The sequence below is a fragment of the Clarias gariepinus genome, chromosome 18, assembly GCF_024256425.1.
Source record: "Clarias gariepinus isolate MV-2021 ecotype Netherlands chromosome 18, CGAR_prim_01v2, whole genome shotgun sequence".
In the NCBI taxonomy this organism is placed as follows: Eukaryota; Metazoa; Chordata; class Actinopteri; order Siluriformes; family Clariidae; genus Clarias; species Clarias gariepinus.
Window position 1 is genome coordinate 11874436 of NC_071117.1, and position 14761 is coordinate 11889196.

General features: G+C 37.3%; 1 long non-coding RNA gene across 2 annotated transcripts; it reads left to right on the forward strand.

Annotated features, from left to right (window-relative positions):
- Positions 1–484: 484 nt before the first annotated feature.
- On the forward strand, positions 485–13192 carry LOC128506191 (uncharacterized). Of its 2 annotated transcripts, none has more exons than XR_008355693.1 (4): positions 485–644; positions 7681–7747; positions 7854–8053; positions 11714–13192. It is a non-coding gene; the product is annotated as an uncharacterized LOC128506191 (long non-coding RNA). The 2 variants fall into 2 exon arrangements; XR_008355692.1 differs by lacking the exon at positions 485–644 and adding an exon at positions 702–1021.
- The last annotated feature ends 1569 nt before the right edge of the window (positions 13193–14761 follow it).

Sequence of the window (14761 nt, forward strand, 5' to 3'; positions counted from 1 at the left end):
CACCATATCATGAAGAGTAAGCCCAGAACCCTGCAGAGAAACTTCATGTCCACCGGCTATATTAGTGACTTTATTCTTTCACCCACATCTTGTGACCAAAGATAAGGATAGGGACGTACAGTAGATTGGTGGGTAGACAGAACGTTGCAAACTGAGCTCTTGCGTCACCACAACAAATTTAAATCTGGAGGTTCTTTTCAATAATTTTTTTACAAAAAATAATGCTTTTTCAAATATCCGAGCACTAAATGCTAACTCATTTTTCACTAGAAGTCCCTTCTGCCATGTAATTCATACAAAGATTCCATTTGGATATCTTCACAATGATGAGTACGAGCCCTTGGAATTAAAGAAGCTAGGAGAAAATGACAAAATTTGAAGAGTGCATGTAGGAGTACAGGAAGCTGTGTGTGTGTTAATAGGAGACAAGAGAGAGTGGTATCTCTGATTTTGCGCCACAGGGAGTGTGTGCAAATGTAGATATTTGTGTTGTGTTTCTCTAAGAGAGAGAGAGAGAGAGAAAGCGAGACAGATGAAAACTGGTCACAGACAAGAGCAAGACACAGAGGAATATGAAAAGTGGTCCCAGAAGGTGGTGGTGTGTGTAAGTGTGGGCGGGAGGAGTGGGAGAGAAAGAAAGAAAGGTAGGTTTGTTTATGTACCATAGGGAGTGTGTGCAAATGTATGATTGTGTGCGGAGTGTTGTCAAGACAGTGTGTATGTGTGTTGGGGGTAAGCAATAACAATGGTCACAAACAAGTGCAGCAGAGAGACAGAAATGAAAACTGGTCATATAAAGCGGTAGCAGTGTGAATGTGTGCTCATGTGTGAAGGTGCGATAGTGTGAACACAGAGTGATTACATAGAGTGTGTGCAAATGGAGGAATACATTATGTGTATACATATTTCTTGTTCTTCTTATGTGTAGGGTTCTAATGCTGTGATCTGATTTGACGGGAGGCAATCCAAGAGTGGTGATACAGTATAGAGCATAACAGCACTGGGATGTATACCATCACCTGTATGTGACTATGTTTTACTCAACATCTTCGGGGCTCTAACAATCATTAATCACACTAATAATCATTTTCCCGCAAGGGAGAAGGAAAATAACCCTCATTCAAAACCAGTCATGAAAGCACTTTCAGCAAGAAAACACATCTGATAATGTTATGTCATTTTAAACAACACTTTGCCTCCTTAGTAATTTCTTCCCAGTCATTCTGAACTTCCTCTAAACCATCTGTGTTGTTCTGCTCACTGCTACAGCTACGAAGCTAGCTAGCTTCTAACACAAAGCTAAAACCCAAATCCCTCCCTAAACCCTGACCTTGGTGTGTGGAACAAGAGATTGTACACTCTACAGTATATAGCACACTAACTTACCAGAAGTTAGCTGAAGTTAGCTAAGGTAACCTGGAAGTTAGAGTAGCTGAAGTTAGCTAAGATAACCTGGAAGTTACAGTAGCTGAAGTTAGCTAAGGTAACCTGGAAGTTACAGTAGCTGAAGTTAGCTAAGGTAACCTGGAAGTTACAGTAGCTGAAGTAAGCTAAGGTAACCTGGAAGTTAGAGTAGCTGAAGTTAGCTAAGGTAACCTGGAAGTTACAGTAGCTGAAGTTAGCTAAGGTAACCTGGAAGTTACAGTAGCTGAAGTTAGCTAAGGTAACCTGGAAGTTAGAGTAGCTGAAGTTAGCTAAGATAACCTGGAAGTTACAGTAGCTGAAGTTAGCTAAGGTAACCTGGAAGTTACAGTAGCTGAAGTTAGCTAAGGTAACCTGGAAGTTACAGTAGCTAAAGTTAGCTAAGGTAACCTGGAAGTTACAGTAGCTAAAGTTAGCTAAGGTAACCTGGAAGTTACAGTAGCTAAAGTTAGCTAAGGTAACCTGGAAGTTAGCTGATTATATAAACCAGAATAAATGGAAATATTAACTAAATCTCATAAATTTCTTAGGATTGTCCGCCACCATTACTGTTTATTCTCCTCACCTTTTGGCTACAGAGTTTTGCCGGTCGTAAAAGGGGTTAGCAGAGCAAAATAATGGGTTAAAAAAAACAAATCATATTCTGTTTTTTTTCTGGCACACAGGTTTCCATAACAAAACTTTTAATTTGAATACTTCTACATGTCTTCCTTTAGAGGGTTTCTACTTCCATTTTTTCAGGCAAATCATGCCATGAGTGAACTTAATGTGTTCATTGAATTTTTGGAGAATGTTGAACAAAAAAAAAAAGTATGTGAAAAACATAACAATAAAAAAAAACTTTACTGCTGTTACTGTTCATTCAAAATTAATGAATTACAGATATATGTCACTCAATGTCTGAGCTAAGTTCTATAAAATAAAAAATAAATTCCTTTCTATTTTTCAATTTAGAATTTCATTACTAAATTCAATTATTTGCTTTTGCCTCTTGTTGCTGCTATCTCTACCCTTTGGTTCTACTAAATTTCGGAGCTATCATTTATGCCATGCTAATATTTTAAGTAAGAAAAAGTTACATCACACAGAGACGAACAGAATACACACAGAAATCTGTTGAGTTCACTTGATATTTTTCTCGATTGGGATTTATAAACTTTACCATAACCATATCGGACCACACAAATTTGCAGTCAATTGTTGCATGGTCAGATGTTGTACAATGCATAACTGTCCTAACTTAAGTAACTGGTAAATATTGTTTATAATGATTCCCATGCTTTGCAACAATTTTTGTAATTAAAAAAGGTTTTGTGGGTTATAAAACTCAACCCTTTTTTTTTTCGCCTTGATCTAATTTGCTACCACTACTTTATTTTTGCCTCACTACAAAATCACAATCAAAGCATAAATTTGTTGTATTATTTTTTTTAATTAATATTCGACCAATATACAGTATTATTGCTACTAAATTATGCATACTTAAATAACCTCATACACAACTGCAGGCTGGTTATCCATTCTGGTAAAATTGTGGGAAATAGAGTTATAGTGCTTTGCAAAATCACACCAAATTGACATTGATATAACCAAAGCGATGCTCACACAATATTTTTGCATTTGTTTTATCATTATTGTGACTTAAAAAAATGCACCAAATAGTCTCAGTTTGCAGTATGTCTTGCTTTATTAAAACAACAACAACAAAAAAAATGCTGTCAAACTGTTCGTATAATTATTGTTAAGATGAGGTTTTCTGTAAAGACGCTTTGTACAGTATGTGTAATTATAAATGGATAAATAGTATGACATTTTTGTTTCAGTTTAAAAAACATATTACATTGCAGTGATACACAGATAAGAAAATACATTTTTGTGTGATACACAACAATAATCAGTTTTGGGAGGTAACAGTCTCAGCATTACATCATATCACTGTGTCATTGATTGTTTTCCTAGCCATGTTTTATTTCATAATTAATTAAGTAAATTCATGTGAGTAATGTTATTTAATGTTTATTAGCCCATCTTTCATATCCATCATTGTGTTAACTCAAACTTTTTCCCACTTTATCACTTTATGAACATTTTCTACTGATAGTGGAAAAAAAGTCTGCATTATGCTCTCATACAGTATATGGCTAAATGTTTCTGAATACCTGACCATCACAATCATAAGTGGTCCTTTTGCAAAATATTGGCACAAAGTTCAAAGCACACACTTGTAGGCTAAATGCAATGAAGACATGGTTTGCCCAGGTTGGAGTGGAAGAACTCAAGTTTGCTGCATAGAACCGTAACCTCAACCTCATCGAACACTACTTGGGAGGGACTGGAACAACACCAACTGCAACCCGGCACTGTGGGCCTCAGACTGTGAGCCTGATTTCCTTAATTCTCTTCTGGTATAAAATGGCAGCCAAAATGGAGTTAAAGGACATAATAACAGCAAAGGAGGCAGTAACCAATGAGTTGTGCAAAAAGCACAAATGAATGTGATGCTTTTGTTACATTAATATGACCACAGTACATGGTGGAAATGGTCACCATGTGTTTCCTGATGAATCTTGCTAGTGTGGCACTGTTCGCAGTTTTGGGTTCAGCATTGGGGCGTTGAGATCTCCACCCAAGTCGGTGGTGTCCAACGTCAATGAACAAAACACCCAGGGTTTTCTGGGTGCCGAAAACTTACAAAAGAGCATAATATTAATTTAAAAAATAACTGGTGGTTAATTGGTGCAAAACAACTCAGAGGCAAAGCTATATACAGAGGCGCCCAAAAATATATACTGTACACACTTAAAGAGTTATCTATGTCCTTTTGTAAAACTTACTGTACATGGAATTATGGCAGCAGTGTGTATAGTAGTATGGTATCGTAATGTTATCATGTGACTGCCAGAAAAGAGACAAGTGTGTATATAGTCTTGGGGGCCTCTATATATAAACCTCAAACCATTATACCACTGTACTGTACATTAAACCCATTTATGACATTTTTTCATTTTCTAGACCTGATCAACTTTGATAGAAAGCCAATGTTAATCCAAGTACTTAATATTCTTGAGGGAATCATTGCACGTCATTAATATTTAACGACGTGGAGCGTTTTGATCTCAGAATATCTTTTGCCACGTCTATGAACTGCTTTAGGATTTGATCTTCGCAAGGTCATGCCTCTGAAATCCATCTGCTCTTTATTTAGAAAGAACACAGAAACTGTTCAGCAGTTTCTTGTTGCAATTATTTGTTGTAACTCAACAATGATCTATGAAATGTAGAATACCAGTCATGAAATATGAAGTACTGTAAATTTATTGCTGTTACAGGGCAGGTGTCAGTAAACTGACATGATTCAAAACAAAATCTGATCCAATCAGAAAAGGATGCGAAGCCTATAAGGATTTCATCTTGTCTACTGGATTTAATAGAAAATTTGTGAAAACTTAAAAGTGACCTGTTTATGACATTGACAAGCATTTCTACATGAGCATATTATCAGTGTCTGCTGCATGCAGCTTAACCTGTTATTGACTATGCAGTCATTGATCAATCAATATGATAGGAAGTGATAAAGACATTACTTCGTCTGGTGTCTGGATTGACTTCCGGCTGTTTGGATTTACGTAGACTTTGGATAAAATGGTAAAATGCAAATGATTTGGTTTGAGGTCTAAATTCCATTATTTTGACAGTGTTTACATCTTACTTTTATGCAGCTCTAGGGGATTATTGGTGTCCTTATTAAACCATGCAAGATTTTCCTACACAAGGGAAATTGCAGGTTATGGTCCTGGTGGGTGCCAGATCCAGATCTCTTTATACAGTTTTCAAGTGTAAAACATCTAGATCTTGGCACTGAAATCTTTTGAGTATGAAAGCAAACTGGGTAAAGATAGGAGTTTTAAAGCAAAGTCATTTAATTGACTAATCCTGCTTCTATCCTGGAGTTCTCAGTGTGGCCCCCTAACCAGATCAATGACTTGGAATAGACATGCGAATCTGCAGAAGCACAAAGCACTAATATTTCTTTTATCACATTTAACTTAGATTATGGCATGAAATTACTAAAAGTATCTAAAAATGATTGCTCATGCTCCCAGAATCACTCTGCTTGAGTTCAGTTTAAATTGTGAAATTTGGGAAAAATCTGTACATTCAGGTCATCAACTGACGTAATTGTATTGCCACATAGTCACAGAGTCTAGACCTGAGCAACTGAAGCAACCCCAGATCATAACACTGCCTTCAACGGCTTGTACAGTGTTCACATGAAGGGTGCACTTTGCTCTGGTATAACGTTCGTCTGGACTCATCAAACCACGTGTTCCATTGCACCAAACCAAAGTCCTATCTTGCAAATTCAAGCCTTTCTTTCTGATAAGTGCTTTTCTTAACACCACACAATTGTTTATTCCCAATCCTGTAAATTCCCACAAAATTATTGGAATCCCCAAACGTTTAAGTGATCTCTGATCATGATTTTTTAAAATCACATTTCCTCAATTAAGGTGGCCATTCAGCACTCTCCTTCCAGGGTTTAATATATAATAAGTTGGACGGTTCGTAACCTGATTTTTTACGCTTTTTTTTTTTGCTTGATGCAGGCCAATAATTTCACCCATCCGAATGATCCAATTTTTTTGGTAAGTCGGTGTATGATAAACAAGAAAATAGTGGTGGAATAAAAACTTCCACAGTTTTCTAAAATTCTTTCATGTGCCTTGGGTCTTGTTACTGATACGATTTTATGGAGAGCCGAAGATCCAGATGCACGGGACAATTCCCTCTTATCCTCTTTTAACTGCTTGCCCTCTTGTCCTTTTGCCCTCTCCTACTCTCTCTTCCCCCTCTTTCTCTCTGTGCATCCTTCTTGGCTTGAAAAGCAAGACTTCAGAATGCTGCTGAAAGGTCAAATGCTAGAATGTCCCAAAGCTGGAAATGTCAAATGCGTGGTGTACCTTTAGCCAGGGGCATCTTTTGCCACTCTTTTCATATATCTAAATGATTGAGAATCGGTGAAAAGATTGCAGCACAGAAAGAAGCATTGGTTGGATTTCTGCTACTAGAATTGAACTGCCGAAGGCTGAATTAAACACCATTCAGGGAAGAAAAAAACAATCTAATCAATGGCACATTGCGTTTTTTTTCTATGCTGGATCTAATTATTGATCTGAAACAGGAATTGATTTCATTTTGGCTTTACTACCTCCACTGTGAACTTTTTTTTTTTTTTCCAGGAGGAAAATTTGTTTAGGAGCTTATTGGAAGCTTAAGTGTGTACTATGCAATATTAAAGATCCAATCTGGGTGTTAAAGGAGAGTTTACTTGCATAAATTCTGCATGTCATAAACCTGCCTACTCACAGAACTCTATTGGAGGCTTTTATCCAGCTTAAGGTTTTTTTTCCCTTGTAAAGAATCTTTCAAGGTTCCATGTAGAACACTGAGGCAGATTTCTGTTTCTTGTCATAGGGGATGTCAGTTGAATCAGCTTTAGTGTACCAAACCATTATAGGTTGAATAAGCTACAATAAGTGTTGCTGCACAGGGCCACAGTGCCCACCAGTACGATTATATTTCATAGTACACACAAGAACTGCCCGCATTTACTGTACCTTTAATGTGTAACATTAGGTGCAATGCACTCACATACAAGTACCTTAGTGTGTGTGTGGGTGAGCAAGAGAAAGAGGTTGTTTTTTTTTACTGATACAACACCATGATAAAACTCATGACATTCTAATCAACTTTACAGAATCAAAAGAAAATTAGGGAAACGTGTACAAAATGTATGAGGAAATAGAAACTAACATATTCTCCTTGATAAACAAGCCAAGGGTGATAAAGAAACTCCGGCAATAAGACGAAACCTTGAGAGGAACCAGACTCCCCAGGGAACCTATGCTTGTTGGCTTTTTTTGCATGCTAACCCTTACGATAAGCTTCAATTAGGCTAAATTACAACAGCATAATTAAGCACCAGAAATGAATTAATAATTTAAATCACACTAGTTTTATAATATGTGCTAAATGGCTAAACATACCTTAGCAGCAGTATACGCATGGCAACGTTGCAGGTGGGTGGCAAGGTAGAGAACCTGCCACATTTAATGATAAGGTGTAAAATATGCTGATACTCTGGTTATCACAGTTTAATGTCAAATCATACATCATGAATTAGCTGTAAACATCAACATATCTTATATCTTCCTATAGACCATCCTTATACTGTATACCGCTTTATCCTGTACACAGGGTCGCAGGGGGCCTGGAGCGTGTCCCAGGGGACATAGGGCACAAGGCGGGGTACACCCTGGATGAGGTGCGAATACAGTACATCACAAGGCACACACACTTACACACCCATTCAGACACTACAGACAATTTGGTAACACCAATTGATAATACACTAATCTGTATGTCTTTAGACTGTTGGAGGAAACCGATTAACCAGAGGAAACTAACCAAGTATGGGGAAAACATGCAAAACTCCATGGACACAAACCTGAAACAGGAAATGAACCCGGAACCTGGAGGTGCAAAGCGACAATACTAACCAATACCGTGCCATCTTAATGAACAACCGGAGCCTGATGAAAGACACTAATATCCAATGACGTGAGTTAAGGTATGTGTTCAGCAGGAAAGAGGATATATGTGGACAGGGAGGAATTGTTTTGGCGTGGTGGTATTATCTTTGGGAGACATGATCTCCAAAAATACTGTAATAGCGAATATTGATTGTAGGTCACATGACTGCAAGTGCTCTAGATGCAGATTGTCAACTCTCAACTGTCCATTGTCATGAATGTGCGTATGCAGGACTAACCAAGCACTAAATAGTGTGTATTTCTTCATTATGTGCAGTGTTTCCAGGATCCAACACACCCCAGATGAGGACACAGCAATTAGTAAAGATGAATGAACAAATTTCTCTGCCTTTATTTTATGTTTTTTTTTTTTTTTTTATTACTAATTTGCTTAAGCTAACACGGTCCCATGATTGCAAATCCATAATGGTTCGTATAAGCCAAATTGTTATGAAAAGATGTGAGTAATTAGGGTTCACCAGAGTCTCAACTTTCATGTTTATTCATATCATTAAGGTGTAAAACCATCCTTAATGAGTCCATTTAATCTTGCCACTGAACCTTGAACCCTGCAGGACCAAGAAACCTGGATCAACCCATTGCCATTCTTCTTCTTTCTCTGTTTTTTTTTTTTTAATCTGTGGTTAATAATAATAAAAAAATGACAAAGTTGTCTTGATCAAGCGTTATTTTTGGAATTTCCTGCTGTGCTTTGATCCAGTATAAAGGCAACTTGAGAAGAGCAGAGGCGTGATGTGACCTTGTAGAAGGCTAAATTTGGCCAGTAGGTGGCCACTGGAGCATAGATGGTGCAGTGTTGGTGTAACAAAATGCATTGTTAAAGTAAGAGAGAGAGACATAGTTGATCATGCCTGAAATTTGGTCTTGGTGGTCAACAGGAATAAAAATCTGCATTTCTGGTCATCTGCATATTTGATGTTAATGAATGAGGTTTTCCTTCAAAAATCACGTTTTAAATGTGGTAAATTGTGTGTTCTATATAGATTTGGAATTTAAAAACAGAATGTCTTTAACATCCTCCTTTCAAATCTATCGTTTACAACTCATACCCAACCACAAACACTCCCACGGGTCGGAACGGACCCAACCATTAAAAATGCAATTACACTCGTAACACAATAATCGACACCGATGTTCAGGGAAAATAGGCCTACACAAGCTGTAATGTGGCTTCACAAAGAGCTCACATTGATTAGCGGACAAGCTGCCAAATTAGCTCTTCACGAAACGGATTGTCTATGCATATGTAAATATTAATGACACTTAACGGAGCTGGGAGCAGAAAACATCCTGAATAATTGAGAATCTGGCTGAAAACTGTTCATATATATTTGACCTTTAAGTTAATATATATATATATATATATATATATATATATATATATATATATATATATATATATATATATATATATAAATCATCAGTGTCCCTATGTTATTTTTATAACTTTTAGTTATAAGTTTTTAAAACTACTAAAACCTGCAGGGCTTGAGGCCACTTGCATTGGAGCCATTTTCTTCTTTTTTGTGTGAAGTTAAGACCAGGTTAAGGTGTTTCATCAAAGGATACAAGTCAAGGGATACAAGTCCCCCCCCCCCTTCCCCCCACCTTGTAAGTAGTGACTCAATACAGGACTATTATACATTAAATGAAGCCATTATAAAGAACATGCCGATGTTACAAGTCGTCTTCTGATTGTCCTGATATGTCCTTGTAAAATCTTTTTTCTCCCATCGCAGTGAGGTGCCTGATTGCCTGGCACGGAAACATTCAGGGTCAATCCATGCCTTGGTTTAATTCATCTGTAGGGTTACTTTATATTAAATAACAGTAAATAGCAGTTTTTTATAGAAATTCACATAAAGCTAACATAAACAACATAAAGCTTTTCCAGTTTTTCCTGGACTTTAGAAATCTTTGCAGTAAATTGACTTAATTTTGTCTGATTACCAAACAAGTACAGTAGCACAATATGGTTGTTAGAAATGAACTGCAAAGTGCATTAGGGTCCCTGATGCTCCCAAAGATTTATACTCGTATTCTCAGCTCTTCACCTATACAAACAATACAAAACAACAACACGTTTCTTACATGGATGTTAATTTCGATTGCTGACAACCTTAAGCTGAGTGCTTCAGGGCAGTGTGTAGAAGAAACAGTGAGACAGGACGAAATGGAGGGAGTCATTTCCTCCCGTTAAAGCCCTGAGAGTCAACAAGGCTGTGGGTTCAGATTTGAAAGCCTGACTGTGATGAAAAACTGACAACTGATAAGCATCCATGGAGAGGTTACTTCTTGCCAGTGTGTGCGCTGATCCAAATTGCTGTTCGTCTTTTTGTCCACATCTGATCCGAGAAATCATGTCCACTACTTTAAAAAAGCACAAACAGAAACTGAAGTCAGATCTGAAATGAAGCCAAAATGGCTGCTTTTGTGCACATAAAAAAAAATGGGTGAAATGATCTTGTCTAGAAGGACATTTTCCTTTGTATATGTGCATCTCTGTGGCATATGGTTGACCTAAATGTGTATTTTTTTATGCTAAAAGTGTCATGGTGAGCCCCTAAACTGTCACTTTTCTTTGCTTTTGTTGTTTAGGGGATTGCGACCTGACAGCCTAAAATACATTTCTAACAATGCCACAAAGTGGTTTAACACAACAAGAGGAAAACAAACAGAAAAAAGTCAAAAATCTGTGGCATTTATCTTTCTTGCTTTACGGTAAACAGACATTTAAATATAAGACACAAATCATTAAATGCTCATGAAGGTTAAAAAAGAGGCAACGGGGCAATGAATATGTAATAAAAAGTGGATTTTTTACAGAAGCACAAAATTAAGCTGCAAATACTCGCAAAGGATTTGTGGTACATAAAGGGGGGGGATGGGGGGTCAGTGATAGCAAATGAGAACAAGTATAGATTGCCCTTAGTATCGTATTTATACTATGTCTTCCTGAAACTAAATATGCTAAAACGTTTATGTACAGTAAGTGATACATGTATGTACTGGATGACCTGGGTCAGATCTGAGATGTGGATCTCATTTCTGGGCCAGAAAACCAAATGTCAAATCGAGAAGTTAAAATTTTTGGCAGATTGTGACAGTCATCTAGAAGAATTAACCATTCTTGGAGAAAATGGTTTGTAGCACTCTTGCAAATGGTTAAGAAAAAAACAAAAAAACAAAACACTACAATATTTGTGTTGTAGTGCATTTTATGGTATTTGATCCACTTTATTTTTCATGTAATGCTATAAAGCAATAAAAAAATCCATACTTTTTAAAGTCCCAGCAAAATCTAGTAAAGTTGTTTAGCACAGGCTACCTCAACCGATTGGTTGAGATGACTCAATCAGGTTAGTTTCAACACATTTTTCAGTAGAATACAATAATTTAAAATATGGTCTACAAAAATGTCTAGCAAAAAGGTTAAGCGATAAGATCCAAGTTAGGTAAATGAGCACACACTGACTACAATGGTTATTCTTTTTTTCTTGTATTTTTTATGCACCCCAAAATAGAATTATACGCATAAATTTGAAAACATGAAGCTCATGTACCCAGAACATGAATCCAATCTGCTAATCTCTAAAGCGAATTTCACTGGTCTTACTCAAATATCTTTTTAAATCACGGTTGTGCAAATCATAATTGAGCGCAATGTTTTTGCCTAGAAACACCGGCCTTCAAAATAAAACTCCTTGATTACCAATTACTCTCACTCATGTTGCACCTGTGCAAAATCAATTGGAGGAACACTTCAGTCGTGTCAAAGTATGAAAAAGGCCTCAGGCAACTTATACAGGTGTTAAGCAGGAGGATGAAGCAGCCTGTTATCGCAGCAATCTGGGTTTTTAGAGAAGAGAATTGGTAAGTAACAACTTGAGAAATTATATAATACTGTCTACAGTAATTGCAGTACACACACATAACTTGCTTTCCAAGGATATCTATGGAAATGTACCCTACCCTACAGGCCAATGTTTTGTCTTAAGTTTATGTAGATATACGTTAAAATGGATAATTTGTTTTTTTTAACAAAACGGAAAAATGGAAAACAGACCTTTATACATTTAGTTGGTTTCGAAAATAAAGCCATCACTCTGAGGGAAATGGAAGTCCTGGAAGACAGTGTCCATTTCAAAAACCTTGACCAGGTCAGCCTGTCCACACCCGACTGTGTCTTGAATCAACCCAAACCGAAGATAAAATGGGTACATCGTGTTCCATTTGAACGCAATTCTGAGCAGGTGAATGAGCACCAATACCAATATCTTCATGTGAGTATAGACATGTCACGAGGTACCTCAGTGTTCCTGTATGTAGGCCTTTTTCCAGAAAGTGCTTGAGCTGGTTGCCAGTGTCGTTCCTTGTAAATATATGTTCATTGAGAAGGCAGGATTGCAGAAGACTAAGTGGCAAAGGTGAAACATCATATTCAATCATCCCGTTAAATGGGAATTGAATGTCAAAATGGTCACCATGTTTGCTGTTATTGGTCAGCCTGGGGTCATACATCACAATGCACAACTTGGTCCGTAACATTTAATGTTTCTTAATGAACTCAAAAATATCCTCAATCTCCCACAGGAAGAGGAACCAGAGCAGCCCACCTACAAGGTAATTTGTGATAATATTAGTTTCCCCAGGGCCGCTCTGATCCATGTCTGGTTCGCCCACAACCCACTCTGTCCCTTCCACCATATTCCCTATTTGCTAATCCAATACAAGAATTCTTTTCAGCATAGCGGTGGATAGTGTACAATGAGTGTGTGGCACTACTCCAGGCAATGGAGGATGCATGTGAGGCCATCAACACGAATGAATGCCAACCAAAGATCTGCCATGCCGAGCGTTTTTCATCCGCTGCTTGGCTAGGGAGATCATCACAGCCGATGTGGATGAGAACTTCTGGCCTGACCAGGATCAGATGTGGGATGCAGAGGGATCTTTTTCTTTGCATTTGCAATTTCTTTTGTCGGTACAGATTAACAGTTTGTACTACTGTACAATAAAGAATATTTATTTTGTATTGATTTTCTCTGCAATGTTTTTCATCGAACTGCCATAGATGAAATCACTGAGTTGTGATTCATAAGACGTTATATTTAAAAAGATTTGGGTTGAATATTCATGTAGTACTGAACATGCTATTTTACAACAAAAACTCTACATTTCACTGCCACAGGAAAATGTTCTCCATACAGTATATGTAATACCTTTTGATTGTAGTATTTTAAATGATCACATCAGTGCTCATTTGATGCTCTGTAAGATAGCTATGTGTAATATTTTGCTGGAAGGAACCAGATTTAAAATGAGATATGGTTTTAAGGGCTGTGTTTTTTCATTTTGTAAGAGATTTTTGGACTTTTGACAATGTACGTTTCATTTTGTGTTTATTGTTTTGAAAAATTGAGATGGAGTTGGGGGGCTCTCAATACTAATAAGACTCCAAATGGCTGCTTTATTAAAAGCAAGTGCACTTATTATTTACATTACCGCATTTGGCAGACGCCCTTAGCCAGAGCGACTTACATTTTTATCTCATTATACATTTGAGCAGTTGAGGGGTAAAGGCCTTTTCTCAAGTGCCGAACAGGGACAACGTTGTGGTCATGGGGTTTGAACCTGGGACCTTCCGAACCACAGTCCAGTGAGCTTCCTCCTATAAGCCTGAATTTGTCTGACAGATGATTTTAGACAGTGTTTGTGCCAACTGTCAGATAAATATATGTTGTTTATTATGAATTCCTCACAAGTGTGGTAAAGAATGAGGTTTTACAGATTTTATTTCTATAAACATAAATCGAACCTGCTTCTTAGTTCTCTCTTGGAACCTCGTAGAATTTCTAATAAGCAAACATGACTCCAGAGCAAAACAAATATGGTGGATGACCGTTCAGCTTGGCCCTCATTAGTTTTCGGTGTTTCAGGCCTGACCAAATTGCATTTTTACATGAGACACCGCATTACATATTTATGATTTTATTTATCAGACCGATCATGACTTGACTATGGGTAGCTCAAAAAGATTTAGATTGAATTTCACATGCTACACGCTACATAACAATCTTGGAAGTTCAGGCAATTGGCATCACACAATTCTTATATACACACACAGACGGCCCAAAAAATGGAAACACACTTTAACATGGTAGTATTATGTTACCTCTAAAGTTGTCAGTAATCGCACCATCCTTGTGACCATCAGAAGAGAGCCGAAGAAAATGATGTGGTTGTGATGTGCCGTACAAAGGATGTCCACTACATATTTTAAAGGATGTGGTGTACCACAGAAAACCATCCACGCTCGCTGCTCTATGGGAAGAAATTGAAGTATCATGCAGAGAAATCCCTGTAGACGCTTTAATCAATGTTGTCCAATACAGTAGTTTGCTAATATCGAAAGTGTCTGAATGCTAATGGTGAGCACTTAATGTGATTGCATAATTAAAACATCACTTACATCTACACATTTTGGTTTATATAAATTTAGTAATGCAATTTTTATGCACAGATTTTTTTATGTTTAAATGTGTATATACTTTTGGGCCCCACTGTATTGCCCAACTAGACAATATTTAAAGTCTATAGAACTTGTAGTATAACTGGAACCCATTTTGCTTTTACTGCGTGTGCATGGTTAGACCAGCAGTTTCCATGAGGTTGGCTGGGATGATGCAGACCTTAGAAGAATTCCAGATCTCACTCCATGTGAT